Genomic DNA, 16,295 nt, shown 5'->3' with positions numbered 1-16,295 from the left:
TGAAGTGTTCCCGCTATTAGCAGTGTTAGCTTCCCTGTTCTGAAGAGTCACATCCCCAGAGGGAGAGGCAAATCCGGCTTGAGTCACATGTTTGCCTTTGGCTAAGGGACAGTAGCCAAGGCTACTCTTTGACAGTCTCACCAAGACCAAAGGGAAACCAGTAGGGGAAATGTAAACTGGCACTGTAATTACCACAGATGTCCCTAAAATAGCCTTCCTGAAAAGGGCTGTGCTTTGGTTACATTCAGTTTTCTCAGAGGACCACAATCCCTGCAGTGCCTTTCTTTTCTTTTTTCTTTTTTACATCTTTATTGGAGTATAATTGCTTTACAATGGTGTGTTAGTTTCTGCTTTATAACAAAGTGAATCAGTTATACATATACATATATCCCCATATCTCCTCCCTCTTGCGTCTCCCTCCCTCCCACCCTTCCTATCCCACCCCTCTAAGTGGTCACAAAGCACCAAGCTGATCTCCCTGTGCTATGTGGCTGCTTCCCACTAGCTATCTATTTTACATTTGGTAGCGTATATATGTCCATGCCACTCTCTCGCTTGGTCACAGCTTACCCTTCCCCCTCCCCATATCCTCAAGTCCATTCTCTAGTAGGTCTGTGTCTTTATTCCTGTCTTACCCCTAGGTTCTTCATGACATTCTTTTTTTTTTTTCTTAAATTCCATATATATGTGTTAGCATACTGCATGCTTTTGAGAATTGCCTGATTGGGGATAGAGGTGGGACTGTAGAATAATTTTTTTTTCCCTCTCTATCAATCTACTTGTGAAAATGATCTACTTGCAAATAAATCTAAAACCCCATCCAAATCAGTTGCTGTTCTAATTGGTAAGACTTATCAGCTGTAGTATTTTACAAGGCTTTTCATCAAAATACCCCCAACGGCAGAGAAAGAAACAGTAGAGATCTGAGTGGGTGAGCAAAGATGCCCATCAGAAGCTAAAACTTTCTCCAGAGTGCCATGTTTTAGCTTAAACTATTGTGCAAATTTTACATTACTTGCTTTATGTCCACATTTTCTTCTCCCCAAATCTTTATAACATTGATATTCCTTGGAGAAAAGCCTGTTAATATTGTGGTTTCTAGTACTTCTTGGCACATTGACAGGTATCCCAAGTATATATGCACAGATGCGCAGAAATAAGGGAACTCATATGATTTTCCTTGCTATCGTGTGGGGCTTCAATTCTTCTAATGTGTTAGACCACAGTTCTCTCTAACAAAGATTAATGATGCTTAATCATTTACACCCACTGACATTGCCTGGATATTTATAATCAGAATTCTCAAGCTGTGAGTGCCTTGAGACAGAATTTAGTCTTTTACAGGTGAGGGAGCTCAGGCTTATAGGGGTGAAGTGACTGTCAGGTTCACACATATAGGAAGTGGCAGAACCAGAACTGATTGCACCTGGGTCAATCAATTTTTTATTTTGGTCCAGTACTCTTTCTACTATAGCATTCAAAGCTACGTAAGATTCCCTTAGCACATTCTACTCACAAACAATGTCTAGAATGGTAATAGGTTCAATAAAGTATTTGTATTCATCTGCTTGGGCAGTCATAACAAAATGCCACAGGCTGGGTGACTTAAACAACAGAAAATTAGTTCTGGAAGCTAGAAGCCCAAGGTCAAGATGCTGTAAGGGCTGGATTTTGGTGAGGCCTCTCTTCCTGATTTGCAGAGAACTGCCTTCTCACCGTGTCCACACATGGCCTCTCATCTGTGTGCACACACATGGAAAGAGGAGATATCTCTGGTGTCTCTTCTTCTTATGACACCAGTCCTGTTAAATTAGGGCCCCACCTTCTTGACCTCACTTAACATTCATCACCTCCCTAGTGGTCTTATCTCCAAATACAATCACATTGGAGGTTAAGGCTTAACATATGAAGGAATCTTGGTGGGCACAATTCAGTCCATAACAGTTTCTTTCCGTCCTTCCTTCCTTCCTTCCTTCCTTCCTTCCTTCCTTCCTTCCTTTCTCTCTCTCTCTCTCCCCTCCCTCCCTCCCTCTCTCTCTTTCTTTCCTTTCTTTCTTTCTCTTTCTTCCTTCCTTCCTTGCCTCCCTCCATCTTTCTTTCTTTTCCTTTCTTTCTTTCTCTACCTATTTATCTCAATTTCTGGCTCTTGATTTAAGTTTTTTGATGAATTTACAAAAAAGAAAAAGATAAAAGATGGAAAGGACAAAGAAAGGGATAAGGAAATTTTATGGCCCAATTATTATATTTTGACACTTATGAAGAGATTTTTAAAAATCAGATATTAGCGGGCTTCCCTGGTGGCACAGTGGTTGAGAGTCCGCCTGCCGATACAGGGGACACAGGTTCATGCCCCGGTCCGGGAATGTCCCACATGCCGCGGAGCGGCTGGGGCCGTGAGCCATGGCCGCTGAGCCTGCGCGTCCAGAGCCTGTGCTCCGCAACGGGAGAGGCCACAACAGTGAGAGGCCCACGTACGGCAAAAAAAAAAAAAACAAAAAAACCCCCAGATAATTAGCTATTAATCCTGGAAAACAGCTAGAGACCAGGGCTGAGATACAGGACAAGTGAAATTTGGAACGGAGAATAAAGTATGGAATATGAGATACTGATTCACAATCCTGGAAGGTGGGTGTAGGTTGAGTGTCACTGGAGTTGGAGAAGGGGCAGTCACCTGGGCACAAGAGTAGACTTAATGCCTGAGAAAAGGGTTACTTGGTAGGTAAAGAAAAGGGTAGATAAACTGTCAGACACCAGTTTTCCTTCTGTTAACTTCCAGTGCCTCTGTTTCTCTTCATCTGTAAAATGGGTATTACATACTACCTCCCGGAGTTAATTCTTTTGAATTAAACCGATGTGGAAGAAAGTCATTTTCCTAACTACTCAATAATTTGCAAACCTGCCTCTCTCTCCAAATGGAGACCTTGCTCTATACCCCAGGTGCCAATCATATGGTGGCATCTGTAAATGGCACCTGCTAGGGTTATGCAGTGGCCAGCGTGTGTCCGTACTGAAGCCCTTCTCTTCCCTCACTGGGTCCTCCCAACAATTCAAATCATGCCTGTTTGGGCTTCCCTGGTGGCGCAGTGGTTGGGAGTCCGCCTGCCGATACAGGGGACATGGGTTCGTGCCCCGGTCTGGGAGGGTCCCACGTGCCGCGGAGCGGCAGCGCCCGTGAGCCATGGCTGCTGGGCCTGCGCGTCCAGAGCCTGTGCTCCGGGACGGGAAAGGCCACGGCGGTGAGAGGCCCGCGTACCGCAAAAAAAAAAAAAAAAAAAAATCATGCCTGTTTAGTCCTGCCAAGCGTCAGAACCGAGCCACTCACTGCCTGGTCACACACTTCCTACTGGCTGCTCCCTTGGTAATAAAAATCCTGGTTGAAGACTTTAAATTGCACCTGGTAAGGGCTTGATTGTTCTCAGATAAAAGACCAGTCTTCCGCTCAGCTCTTGGGGAAGGCGGCAAGAACTTAATCACAGTTTGGAACCCCAGAAGGAATAACTGAACTGAGTAAATCTGAAAAGAAGGCATTGGTGCTCCTTTCTGGCACACGTTCACATGGTCACACGTGAATATACTGCGCTTTTTTCCCCCCAATTTTGATGACTTATTTATTTACTTAAAGATTGTTCTATAGCCATGTTCTTTTTTTTTTTTTCCCCGAATAAATTGCTTTTATCAGAGCTGATATTTTCATTCAGGAGCATTTTTAGTTTCTACTCAGAATTGCTTAGAATTTATAAACTTTAAAGAGTTTTTCCTTACAGACTTTATACATTTCTTTTATGCCATACATGCAACAGCAGGAAAGTGTAAACTTGTCTTCTTTTGATATGCAGGCTTTCTGCTAATGCCTTGGCAACGGGGTTCACAAGCCTTCTCAAAAATCTCTGCTTGGTCGCACCTGTGAATGCCTCCCTCACTTCAGAGGGAGGAGGTTCATGGAGGTCCTGGTTTTAGATGGGAACTATGTCTTCAAGGCTGATGCTGGGAAAATCCTCCTTCCTCTGAAGGAGTCCTTTTTTTTTTTCCTCTATAGTTTTTTTTTTTTTTACTAGATCCCATCATCAAAAAATGCTCTGGTATTGAGGCTATAGCCCAAAATTCTCCTTTTTCTAAAACAGGCATTCATATATGTGTGTGTGTGTGTGTGTGTGTGTGTGTGTGTGTGTGTGTGTAAGGGGTGAAGGTTGGATGGGGGGGGGTCTGTTGACATTAACTGTTTCATGCCTTTTATACATAGGTTATATAGAATTCACCAGCCCTGAGAAACTGAATAAAAATAATGATTTTTGTTAAGTTCTAGTTTGCCAGGGGTCATGCTTCAGTTATGTCATTCATCACTTGGTTAATTAGATATTTTGCTCTTAGCTAAATTTGCTTAAACAAATATGTACCCAAATGAAATAATTACTATCTTTACAAGTCAGCCAGAAACTTGATGTTTTCGCATCATATAATTGTGCAGTGAATGCTAAAAATTGGATTTTTTGCCAGATTATCAGTCTGAAACCTGAGGGAATGGTGAAAGTGTCCAAAAGCACAGTTTTATGAGAATAAACTTCGTGGAACTGCTGTCATTCTAGTAATAATAATGGCTCATCGTAACATTTTGATTGAGAAACATTACTAGCACTATCTCTGAGCCCTAGGTTTGCCTGTATTCTGGATAGTATCTTTTTGACAGGGAATAACTGTTATGATGGATTCCCCTATCTTTTTTCTCTCTAAGGCAAAATATTGTTTCTAATATTCTCTGTAAGCATTCATGAAACACTGTTTTTAGGAATCCAGTATAAAGGGTTTGATTTAATAGCCATTATTCAACGTTCAAGACAGTAAGTGACAATTGCCTTTAGAGTGATCCCAATCTATCTTAGTTTCCAGAAAATACTTAATATAGTCCTTCCTTCCCCCACTTCTCTCCCCACAACACAAACCCTCACAAGCTCCCTGACCCAGCGTTGGATCATTGTTATTCAGGCTTATAGTACTCATTTCTGCTTTAGAACTTATCAACCACTTTTTTCTTTTTAAAGAAATCACAAGTGCCACTGAAAATAATACTGTCTAAACAGACAAAATATAGTCCATGTATCATATGAAAAGTAGCTCATGATAATTATTCATTTGGAAATGGAATGGAATTCCTAAATAAGATCCCTGTGTTACAGACTATGTGTATTTTTTTTAATTAAAAAAAAATTTAAAGGTTACTTTCCATTTACAGGTATTAAAAAATACTGGCTATATTCCCCGAGTGGTACAATACACCCTTGAACCTATCTTACTGCTCAGCCATAAAGAAGTTCAAAATTTTGCCATTTGCCGCAACATGGGTGGACTTGGAGGGCATTACAGTGTAATAAGTCAGACAGAGAAAGATAAATACTGTATGATATCACTTATACATGGAATCTAAAAAGTACAACAAACTAGTGACTATAACAAAAAAGAAGCAGACTCAGAAATAGAAAGCAAACTCGTGGTTACCAGTGGGAGTGGGGGGGAGGGCAGAATAGGGGTGGGAGAGTGGGAGGTACAGACTTTTGAGTGTAAGACAGGCTACGTGTATTTTTAATTATAACTGATACCAACAGATTATTTTACAAAGATTACTTCCTTCGAATGTTGTATAAGCTAATCAGCAATGTTTATAGATACTTGTTTCTAAACAAGCAACAGCATTTAGCCTCAGTCTTTACATTTTGCCCATCTGACTGGTGAAAAAACTGTATCTCATTGTTTTGATTTTCACTTTCCCGACTACTAGTGAGGTTGAGCATGTTTTTTATATATTTGTTTGCCTTTACGTTTCCTCTTCTGTTTATGACCTGTTCATATACTTTGCTCATTTTTAAAAATTCAGTTCTTTTTTTAATCTAAAAATCAGTGTGCAGGGTTGCTTTGCATAGTAGGAATATTATCTCTATTTTGTCAGCTATATTATTCATATTTTCTCCCAGACCATCATTCTTCTTTCAGCTTGGTTTATGATGTCTTTTGCCTTACAGAAACTTAACCTTTAGTCAAATCAGTCAATCTTTTATGTATAAAGTATAAACAAGTATGTATATATACACACACTAAAATATATTTTAGTGTATTTATATATGTGTGTGTTTATGTAATATATTATATATATGCATATATATAGTGTGTATATATAAGACATGTATTATCTCTGTGGTATAGATATACCTATCACTATGAAACATAGTGACCTATGTTTCAGTTTTCTATGTTACTTAGAAGTTATCTATGGAACTCCTATAAATTAATCAATTCACCTGATTTAATATTATTTCCAACAGTTAAAGTTAACTCAAGATCTTGGAGATTCTATTTAAAATGACACACTACAGATCATAATTAACACTGACATAAAAAATTCATCAGAATTTATATACAGTTGATCCTTGAACAGTGGGGGTCCCACTTACATGAGGATTTTCTCAGTAAATATACAGTGTTACATGATTGGTAGTTGGTTGAATCCACCGATGTGGAACTGTGGAAACAGAAAGCCAGTGATGGGACTTGAGCATCGTCGGATTTTGGTTTCCTTGGTGGGTCCTGGAACCAGTCGCCCTTGGAGAGTGAGGGATGACTATAGTTCTAAATTGTTGAACATATAATTTTACATTTTTCCTAATTTTAACATTATGTGGGAGTAAACTTATCTGATCGATAACCTAGTATAAGAAGTTTGGGAAGTTCAGATTAACTAGTCTCTTTATGAGAAGACAAATCCAGGAAATAAATTTACAGATTTAAAAAAAAAAAATCCAAACTGTCAAACAAGGATAATTCCTCCAAGGATTTTGGATTCTTGTATAAAAATGATTACGACCTAGCAGTTTCTGTGTGAAAGTGACTTTTTTTTTCCTTAAAAAGCTGGTACATAGTTCAGTTTCTTTATTTTCTGGGAATTCTGGTAATATCAGATTTACGTAAGCACTTTTTAGCCTCTATAAACCAATCTGAATAAGGCTCCTTTTACTTAAGGGATTTTGTAATTTAAGTCAGGTGTTGGCCAACTTTTTATGTACATGACCAGATAGTATATGTTTCAGACTTTGTGGGCCTTGTGGTCTCTGTTGCAACTGCTCAACTCTGCCAGAGACAATTCATAAGTGAATGGACATGGCTATCGTTCAGTAAAACTTAAAAAAAAATGGTGGTAGGGCTTCCCTGGTGGCACAGTGGTTGAGAATCTGCCTGCCAATGCAGGGGACACGGGTTTGAGCCCTGGTCTGGGAAGATCCCACATGCCGCGGAGCAACTAGACCAGTGAGCCACAACTACTGAGCCTGCACGTCTGGAGCCTGTGCTCCACAACGGGAGAGGCCGCGACAGTGAGAGGCCCGCGCACCGCGATGAAGAGTGGCCCCCCCTCGCCGCAACTGGAGAAAGCCCTCGCACAGAAACGAAGACGCAACACAGCCAAAAAAAAAAAAAAAAAAAAAAATGGGGGTAGACTTCCAGTTTATGATCCAGCATGTAAGGAGTTTGGAAGTTGTTAATCCGTTGTAACAACAAGGGAAAGCTAGACAAACTGAAAAATCAACAACTCTTCTTAGATCCATAAGGGAAGTGAGGTCAGAGGTCAAACTGCTGCTCTCCAAATTGGAGAGACAGACAGAGGAATACAGAGAATTACAACTTATTGGAGCAGAAACCTCCACGGGAGCCAGTGCTGTGGTAGGAAAACCTGAACTATAATTGATGAATTGCTGGAGGCTCAGAGTGGACAGGTCTGAGAATTAAAAACTCTGGGGGCCCCAGATATCGGGAGCCTCCCCCGTTTTGTGAGTTTTACCTCCAGGAACTCAACCAGGTGCTCAACTGAACACTGGAGAAAAAATTCCCTCGTGCTTCTGGCAATAGGAGGGGGAAAGGGACCATTCTGAAATACCCAAGAGCATTCTGTTCTTAACAAGACGGGCTCTCAAGAGAAACTATTTTACCAGAGCCTAAACTGTTGGGGTTTTATCAGAGCCTAACCGACCTCGGGGAAGACAAATACCCAACTCCAGCCCACTCTAGCCTTTCATGTGGGGGAAGGGAAATACAGTTGGCCCTCTGCATTTACTGGTTCCACATACATGGATTCAACCAACTGCGGATAGAAAATATTCGGAAAAAAAAAATCCAGAAAGTTCAAAACAGCAAGCCTTGACCCTTTGCTGCACTCCAGCAACTATTTACATTGCATTTACATTGTATTTACAACTATTTACATAACATTTACATTGTATTAGGTATTATAATAATCTAGAGATGACAAAGTATATGGGAGAATGTGCTTAGGTTATATATAAATCCTATACCATTTTACATAAGGGATTGAGCATCTGAGGACTTTGGTATCCACGGGGGTCCGGAACCAATCCCCTGTGGATACCGAGGGATGACTGTACCCAACTCTAGCCCACTCTAGCACCCCAAAAATTAAATACTTAGGTATAAATCTAACAAAATATAAGATCTCTATGAGTAAAAATACAAAACACTGATGAAAGAAATCAAAGAGGAACTAAATAAATGGAGAGATATATTCCATGTTTATGTATAGGAAGACAATACTGTTAAGATGTTTTTCTTCACAACTTGACCTGTAGATTCAATGCAATCCCAATCAAAATCCCAGCAAGTCAATTTTTGGATATCAAAAAATACATCCAAATATGTATTTGATAATTCTAAGGTTTATATAGAGAGGCAAAAGACCCAGAATAACCACCTAAATATTAAAGGAGATGAAATTGAGCTATTTGTAATGAGGTGGATAGACCTAGAGTCTGTCATACAGAGTGAAGTAAGTCAGAAAGAGAGACAAATACCGTATGCTAACACGTATATATGGAATCTAAGAAGAAGAAGAAAAAAGCTATGAATAGCACATAGGAGAACACATAGTTGGCCTTGGGTATGGCAATTACTTTTTTTTTTTTTTTTTTTTTTTTTGTGGTACGTGGGCCTCTCACTGTTGTGGCCTCTCCCGTTGCGGACGCGCAGGCTCAGCGGCCATGGCTCACGGGCCCAGCCGCTCTGCGGCATGCGAGATCCTCCCAGACCGGGGCCCGAACCCGCGTCCCCTGCATCGGCAGGTGGACTCCCAACCACTGCACCACCAGGGAAGCCCGCAATTACTTTTTAGATACAACACGAACATGTGATCCATAAGAGAAAAATTTGTAAGCTGGACTTCATAATATTAAAAACTTCTGCTCTGCAAAAGATAGTGTCAAGAGAATGAAGAGACAAGCCACAGACTGGTGGAAAATGTTTACAAAAGACTCATCTGCTAAAGGACTGTTATTCAAAACATACAAATAACACTTAACACTCAACAACAAGAAAACAAACAGCCTGATTTTTAAATGGGCCTAAGACCTTAACAGACACCTTACTAAGTAAGATATACAGATGGCAAATAAACATATGAAAAGATGCATAATGTAGCATCAGGGAAATGCAAACTAAGGCAACGAGATGCCACTACACACCTATTAGAATGGCCAAAATCTGGAACACTGACAATGCCAAATGCTAGCAAGAATGTGGAACAACAGGATGTGAAAACAACCTAAATGTCCATTGACAGATGGATAAAGAAGATGTGGTACATATACACAATGGAATATTACTCAGCTATAAAAAAGAATGAAATAATGCCATTTGCAGCAACATGGATGGACTTAGAGTTTATCATACTAAGTGAAGTAAGTCAGTCAGAGAAAGACAAATACCATATGATATCACTTATATGCGGAGCCTAAAATATGATACAAATGAACTTATTTATGAAACAGAAACAGACTCACAGACATAGAAAACAAATTTATGGTTACCAAAGGGGAAAGTGGGTGGGAGAGGGATAAATTAGGAGTTTGGGATTATCAGATACAAACTACTATGTATAAAATAGATAAACAAGGTCCTACCGTATAGCACAGGGAACTCTACTCAGTATCCTGTAATAAACCAAAAGAAAAGAATATGAAAAAGAATATATATACATATACACATATATATGTCAAATTGAATCACATTGCTGTACACCAGAAACTAACACAACATTGTAAATCTACTATACGTTAATGAAAAAAGAAAGAAAGGAATTGGAGCAGCAGGAACGTTCAATCTTAATGGCGGGAATGCACATGGTACAGCCACTTTGAAAGACAGTTTGGTAGCTTCTTACAAAGCTAAACATACTCTTACCACACGATCCAGTAATTGTGCTCCTTGGTATTTACCCAAAGGAACTGAAAACTATGTCCACACAGAAACTTGCACACAGGCTTTTATGGCAGCTCTATTCATAATTGCCAAAACCTGAAGCAAACAAGATGTCTTTCAGTAGATGAACAGATAAATTGTGGTACATCTAGACAATGAAATATTAGCACTAAAAAGAAATGAGCTATCAAGCCATGAAAAACATGGAGGAACCTTAAATGCATATTGCTAAGTGAAATAAGCCAATCTGAAAAGGCTGCATACTATATGATTCTAACTATACAGCAATTCTGGAAAAAGCAAAACTATAGAGACAGTAATAAGATCTGCGACTGTGAGGAATTGGGAGTGGGGGGAGGGTGGGAAGGATATACAGGTGAAGCACAGAGGAGCTTTAGGGCAGTGAAAATACTCTGTATGATACCATAATGATGGGTACAGGTCGTTATTCATTTGCCCAAACCCATAGAACATACAATACGAAGAATGAACTGTAATGTAGACTAAAATCCTTGGATGATAACGCACGTTCATCAATTGTAACAAATGTACCAGTCTCGTGGGGTGTTGTAACGGAGGAGGCTATGCATGTGGGATGCAGGAGGTAGATGGGAAATCTTTGTACCTTCCTCCCAATTTCACTATGAACCTAAAACTGCTCTAAAAATAGCCTAGATATAAAGACAAAATACAATAATGTCCTGTGGGATTTAAAACATATGTGCAAGTAAGTACCTTGCAACAATTGCATAAAAGGCAGTAGGAAGTAAGTGGGTTTGTGTTAGTCCGGGTCCTCTGAAAGCAGATGCACAGACTGGAGTAGCCATGTAGGAGATGCATTAGGTCAAGGCCTGTGAGGGGACATAGCGAGGGAGCTGGGGAAGGACAAGAGAGCTGTCAGGTCAAATTGTGCATTCCATGTGCTTCTCACATGCAGGTGACACATTTACCAAGATTGACTACATGTTGGGGCATAAAATATGTCAAATAATGGAAATCGTTCATATATGTTTTCTGGACACTGCAATTAAGCTAGAAATTGATAACAAAGAAAATTCTCCCAAATGGCTGGACATTAAGCAATGCATTTCTGAAAAACGCATGTTCAGAAACATCATATTGGAAATAAAATATTTGTAATTGAAGGATAATGAAATATTACATATCTGGAATGCCAGAAGGAATGGAGTTTGTTGGTTTTTTTTACCTTTTATGCAGACAATTTCAAACACATTAAAGTGTAATGGGACCCCTTGGTACTCTCTGTTCTATTTTGCTGTGAACCTAAAACTGCTCTAAAAAATAAAGTCTATTTTAAAAAAATAAATAAACAGGGAATGGGACAGATTTGGTCCATGACCACGGTCTGTTGACCCTTGGTCTAAATTTTTAATATCCTACAAAGGATGGAGGAACGTACAAAACTACACCAAAATACAGACAGTGGGAAACTCCACAGGACAATCTGGTTTCTTCATATATAAATTGGAAAGGAAAACAAAGAGAAGGAGGTGGGATGAATAGATTGAAAGAGACCTAAGAGGTATATCAATCAGTTGCAAAGTGTGGCTCTCACATGGATACTGATTCAAACTGCAAAATATAAAAATTTTAAAAACTTTAGGATTATATAAACAACTGAAAATTGGAACACTGATTTGATATTTAATGACATTCAGGAAATATTGCTAACTTTTTAGGTATGATAATGTCCTGTGGTTATATATTAAAAAAGAGCTCATTTGAGGTATGATGAAATTTTATGATGTATAGAATTTGTTTAAAAATATTATGAGGGGGCTTCCCTGGTGACGCAGTGGTTGAGAGTCTGCCCGCCGATGCAGGGGACACGGGTTCGTGCCCCGGTACGGGAAGATCCCACATGCCGCGGAGCGGCTAGGCCTGTGAGCCATGGCCGCTGAGCCTGCACGTCCGGAGCCTGTGCTCCGCAATGGGAGAGGCCACAACAGTGAGAGGCCCGCGTACCACAAAAAAAAAAAAAAAAGGGATATAGGTTTGTTCATGAATCAGTCACTGTTTAAGCTGAGTGATGATACATGGAAGTTCATCATACTTTAACATATTTGAAATTGTTCACATAAAAGTTAAAGCATACAAACTCTACTACATTTCCCAGCCATATTTGCTTCTTCATCACCTGCAATTTCCTTACATTGTTTTCAGCTTATTATATACTTAAAGTGCACTTTTTTCAAACTAACTACATATATCTAATCTAGTTAGCTGTGGGATTAAATTTAGACAACACAACCCATCTTTTATAAAAATGCATTGCCACATTCTTATATCTGAAGTGTTGTACAGCTTGCAAAATCCACCCCGTCATGCTGGTTTACACTCTCCATAACATGTTTTAGCTGAGTATTAAGCATTGCTTCTAAATGTTCTGCAATTGAACAGGTTTAATTTTTAATTTATCATATAAATCCTATGTACTAGATCCATAACTGCTTGAAGAAAAACTTTCCAGTAGCTGTATAGATCATTTTCTCTTTTGCTCCATAAATGATATGCCACCAAATGTGGTGATATTAAAGTTTTCTCTTGAATGACCAAGAAATTGTTCTGATAACTGTATGTTTTTTTCTTTTCTTTGTTTAATTTTAAGAACCTTATTGACAAATTCAGCATGCTGTGTTTCCAAGTATTTTTTTGAAGGTTTAAAACTTTCATTTGCAAAGATATCATTACAAATATTTTTTAAAAGTGCAGGGTCTCATTTTTGGAGCTTACATATTTGACAAAAATATATTTTAATATACTCTTTTTAAATTCTTATGTCTAGTTCTAGTCTTGCAATGTGGCTTGATGGAAATCAAAGTTTACCCTTTGAGCCAACAATTTTTTTTTTTTTTTGCGGTACGCGGGCCTCTCACTGTTGTGGCCTCTCCCGTTGCGGAGCACAGGCTCCGGATGCGCAGGCTCAGCGGCCACGGCTCACGGGCCCAGCCGCTCCGCGACATGTGGGATCTTCCCGGACCGGGGCACGAACCCGTGTCCCCTACATCGGCAGGCGGACTCTCAGCCACTGTGCCACCAGGGAGGTCCCTGAGCCAACATTTTTTTTTTAATATTGTAATTCTTTATGCTTCAAGATTCAGCAGTTGAACCTGGACCAGGCCTAGGTATTTTTTACTTAAAGAGGCTTTTACCTTTTAATGAGAAAATGATCCATCTTAGGGGCTATTTGTATTAGCTCAACCACAAGGTTACGGCTGCCAATAATGAAAACTGTAGTAAATGATAATGTCCTTTCTAAAAAAAAAATACTGAAATTTTGTCTTATTTTTTTTTCTGCAGTAGATTAAATTACTGAGCTCTTACTACTGAGCAGACATTATGCTGAACACTTCACATACACTATTGCCCTAATTCTTACAACAATCAAATGAGGACTGGAATAGCATCACCTCCATGGTGCCATTGCCACACTACAGATAAGGATACAGGGATGGGAGTAAGTGGATGAGCTAGCCGAAAGGATCTTCCTTAGAGCCCAGCCTCTTACACATTATCCTGAATTGTTCATCTCTAATAGTTTTCTGTAAAATTGAGATGATTCTACCTGGCCTAGACAGATAATATGTTTAGTTGTGAAGATTAAGTTAAAATATTTTTGTAAACTGAAAAGAAATCAAATACTGTTCCCATAATGTTTGGGATGTAACATCTTTCTGAGGCTGTGCAACTCTTTCTGCATTTTTCTGTACATGGTAGAATTTGAGGAGTTTAGATATGCTTAAGTCCAAAATTTGTATTCTGAACACTTAAAGTTCCTGAAAGTGCCACAATTACCCCTTTTGGGGGGGAGAATGACAAATAAGAAATCATTTAGAAAAGGAAGAAGTTCATAAAATTATTTGGATTGAATGTACATATATATCTCTCTATATATAATAGGACATGCAGTGCAGTTTTCCTGTGGTCCCAGAATTGTGGCTGAAAACAAAAGGCAATGAATCTATCTCCTTCTAAGCACAGAGATGCAGCCTGAAATGGGAGTAACCACAGGGCACCTTCATTCTTAGTCCACTGAAATGTGTCAAAGGAGAGAAATGGGCCCCCATCTTTTCCCACCTCCTCTTAGGAAGCTGAACATTCCTTAAGCTAGGAGACCTGCTAACCTAACTCTGGCTTTCTAGGAGGAAACAAACAAACAAACAACAGGAGAGATGCCAGGATCTGCATACTGGGGGTGGTGGTAGAGTCTGTCAGATGGAGATGGTTTGCTTAAGTTTTCAACTCAAAGAAGTAGAAAATTTGCAGTCTGCATGTGCCTTCACACCTGAGTTGGCCATGGGGATATGAGATTGATGCCTCTAATCGTGGCAGAAGAGGCAAACAGTGGGACAAAAAGGTGAGGATAGCAGAGAAATGTGGCAGGGTGTCACCTGGGGGTGTGGGGGTGCCCTGTGAAATATGTAGCCAAATTTCAAAGGGACGCTGGTGCCCGGGGAGCTTCCTTAGCAGGGCATCCTGGAGTCCTGTAAGCAATAGCAATGGCCAGTGAGGAAGAAGACTACAGGCCTTCCTGGTCATGGCCTTTCCCCGCCCCCTCTTCTCTGCCCATCACCAGAGGAGCAGGTGCAGAGGAGACCGAGGGAGGTCAAAGAGTGTGAAGCGGGTGCCTGTTGCCCAGCCCTCACTTCCTCGGGCTGAGCTGCCAAAGGGAGGAAATTTTTGAGACGAACATGAGATTCAAGTTTTAAATTAAAGTGAAGTGAGTCTTAGAAATGAAAAGGAGACTAGTTGAAAAAGTGACAATGATTGAAACATTAAGGCATGGAGCCAAGGTGTTAACAGATGTTTCCCAGTGGAAAAGGGGGCCTGAAAAAACAAGGATTAGGTAGGTATCACAAAAAAATGCAACTGTTTGATTTCATATATAGGTTATGTATATGTATATATAATAAAATGTATAATATATAACACGTAATAATATTATATATACAGACCCACATATTTAGGAAGGTGAGAAGTACTATAAATAGAGCCATGAAATTTATGAGGAGCCGTGGACTTACAAGGAGGGAGTGAGAACTTCAGGTTAGGGAATCAGGGAAGTTATATTGAGGAGGTGACATATAGGATGAACCTTGAGAAATGGGTCGGGATTCGGGCAATACCTAGTTGAGAAACAGGAATTCGGGAGAAGGGAAGATCTTGTGCAAAAGGGTCAAAAATGGTACAGAACTACTGCAGGGAAGTACAGAACTGGCCTGGAGGACCACTTTGTAGTCCCGATTGGCTGTGTGAAGGGAATGATACCGCAGTATGGGCAGTTTACATCAAATAGAGGTGGAGACTGAGGTCAATCGTGCTGGTAGTTAATAATCGCTGAATGAACGAATGAATGAATTGAAGAATGCAGTGACTGGAGCGCCAGGCGATGTAGCCTCTCTTTTATGAACTAAGCAATGAACAGCCCGTAAGGATACCGACTTAGAGAGGAATGAGGAATGACGTGGGCAGAAAGCATTGTGTTTCAGGAACATTACTAAATAGCCTCATTGCCACTCTTGGAAGAATTAGCCTCGGCTAGAAGATTTGCCCGAAGTACAGACCTCTCTACGGGGCACACTTCCGCCTCTGAAGGCACTTCCTTCTGGCGACCCTTGGTTGACCTCCAGCATCAACACATGCTGAGGGCTACTTTCTACCCCTAGGTTCCTTCTGGCATTTGTAATTTCCAATCCACTTGGGCCACTTTTGCTCTTTGGAAGCCGTTTCTGGGGGTGCTATGAGAAGAGACAGACCGTTTAAGATGCCCAGGATCCAAGGGACGCTGGTTCCCCGGAATCTCCCATTCTAACCAAGAAGACGCGCGCCTGACTGACGTCCTGCTCCGGGTGTTGCCGGCGTCTGCTCCTCGCCCTCCACGCGACCAGGTGGCGCGCTCGGTCTCCGGCCCAGCTAGTTCGCAGCCGCACGCCGTCCCTCCCCGCGCCGGGCTAGGCCACATCCTCGGACCCAGAGGCTGCGTCAGAGTTCCACGTCGACCAATTAGAACTGTCCATGTACTAGCGGGG

This window comes from Delphinus delphis, chromosome 14 (assembly GCF_949987515.2).
Source record: "Delphinus delphis chromosome 14, mDelDel1.2, whole genome shotgun sequence".
NCBI lineage: Eukaryota > Metazoa > Chordata > Mammalia > Artiodactyla > Delphinidae > Delphinus > Delphinus delphis.
The sequence above is the reverse complement of the archived record's forward strand: the minus strand, read 5'-3'. Positions refer to the sequence as shown.